This window comes from Mandrillus leucophaeus, unplaced genomic scaffold (assembly GCF_000951045.1).
Source record: "Mandrillus leucophaeus isolate KB7577 unplaced genomic scaffold, Mleu.le_1.0 Scaffold1077, whole genome shotgun sequence".
NCBI lineage: Eukaryota > Metazoa > Chordata > Mammalia > Primates > Cercopithecidae > Mandrillus > Mandrillus leucophaeus.
This window is the reverse complement of record NW_012098954.1, coordinates 48,097-50,374: the sequence shown is the minus strand read 5'-3', so window position 1 is coordinate 50,374 and position 2,278 is coordinate 48,097.

The window sequence follows — 2,278 nt, the reverse complement described above, 5'->3', positions numbered from 1 at the left end:
TGGGCCGTTTGGGGCGGGGAGTGTGCCCGCCGGGGCTGGGACTGAGGTGCGGTCCTCGCCAACGCGCCCCCCCTCCCGTCGCTATGGGCCCCAAACTTCGTCCTTTGCCCAGGCTTTGCGCCCTCGGGCGATCGCGGCAGTTTTGGGGTGGGGGGACGCCTGAAGAGCTGTGTCTACCCTGATCGGGAGGAAGAGGGAGCAGTGACATTCAGCGACTGCGGACAGGGCACGGCGGCGGCATCCTTGGGTGGGAGTGGGGATGTCAGATGTGGGCTGGAGGGGGAAGCTGCCCCCCAGGATGCCCTCTCCCTGCCTGCGAGTAGCTGGCGAGCTCAGCCGCGTTCTGGGTGCTTTCTTGGGCGGTGCAGACGGATGGCAGAGGGGCTGAGGCGGGAGGGGGGCGGGGAAGACCGCTGGGGGGCCCTTCCCCCCTCTCTTTTAGTCAGCGCTCTAAGGAAGGCTGATGGCGAAGTTCGGTTTTCCAGGCTTCCCCTGGGCCCCCCGAGTTCCTGAGGCCCACTTGAGGGAGACTGGGGGCTTCTCTGGCCGCCCAGGCGAGGCCACTCTGACGCTGCCCACATGCCTCCCAGAGCTCTCTGGACTCTGAAGAGAGCGCCCCTGGTTCCTTCCGGAGGTGAATGGGATGCTGGCAAGGGAGACTTAAGAAAATAGGAAAGGTGGGCTGAGCAATGGCTCCTAGAGAGTTTGAGCACGAAGTTTCCCTCCCAGGCGCCATTTCTTTGAGAGGGGGAGGAGAACTATGGCTTTGCAAAAGAACCAAGTTTCAGGCATGGTGGCCTGGGTGGAAAACCACCTGTTGCCTGAAGTCTGTCCCTGGAGTCAGGGCCATCTTGGGCCCGGGCATGGCGATGCAGGGTGCCAGGGAGGGGAGGCCCCAGGCTTCCTGCCCTGGTTGACTCCTGCAGCCTCATGCCACTGACACTGCAGTGGCATCTTCACCTCCCCATTAGAAACCACTGTACAACTAGGTGGGTACTTTGTTAGGACAACTTATCTTCGTCCTTATCTCAGACAAAACAAGCAGCACACGCAGTCCTGTCTTCAAATGCAGACCACAACACACACTTCATTTTTTAAAAATGGTCTGCTGCTTTGGGGTGTGAGCTCCCTCTCCTGTGCTTCTTGGCAGCAAGGTGAGAAAGGAACTTAGACAAAGGGCACAGAGTTGGATGAAAGGATAGAGAAAGGGCGAGGGGGAGCAGAAGAGTTGTAATACTACACTGCAAACTGTCACTGGTTCCATTATAAACCGTTTTTATAGGTGTTTTATTACTTGGTTGTTAGTTTTTAAAACACAAACCTCTTTAGATTAAATCTTGGCATTCACAGGCTCAGCCCAGGGAAACAAAACACAGAAAACTCCGGCCATCCGCTTGGCTACTTTTGAGTTACATTACTGATAAAACAAACAGCAGGTTGGGTTTCCTCAGACTCTGCCCCAGCCTCTTTTATTTAGTATGCTTGCTCAAGGTGAATTTTTAAAGACCATTAGTTAGTTCGTAATTCAGTCTAGTTCATTTAGGTGTTTCGAAGAGAAGGACACGTAGAAGATGTGCTTTTTTATAACGCAGGTGGTGGGATTTTTATTCTCCAAGAAGTTACTAAATAAACTTAAGAATCCTGGCCCACTCTTTATTTAGGCTTTCTGTTCTTTTTTCTTTTTTTTTTCCTTATGATCTGCCCAGATGCACTTTATTTTGTAAATTACATTTGTGACCCTCAGACTGCACTTTATCTCAAGCAATAAAAATAAACCATGCCTTAATTAAAAACAAGTTTGAAAACCCCAAATCTGTACACTCAAACTAAAGTACGTTAAAAGAAGCAGCTAAAGACAATAAAAGCCAAAAAGTCCACGTTTAAGATGCCTTCAGCCAACGAATTGTGGGTGATTTGTGAGCACCCAACACTCATTATCACTAATGTATTATTCTACAAGGATCTCCAGTGCATCAAGAAGTGAAGAGACACCTCAGAGAGAAATGGGTTATGTTTGCCTAAACTTGTGCTCTTGTAACCCCAGGAGCTCAGGAATACAGAAGAGAGAAATGTCTTCATTCAACATCTTGATATGTTTCTTGAGATTCAGTTCCTAGCAAGTATAGTTCTGTAACGGGGGTGTGGCAAGGAAGTCGTAGCTTTCCCATTGATACTCCCCTCTAGGGTTACTTGTCCTTTGAGAAATCTGGCTCTTCAGATAAGTGAGACTGGAAAGGATAATAAGAGACACAGCTAGAGATATTTACTGCTTTCTCCT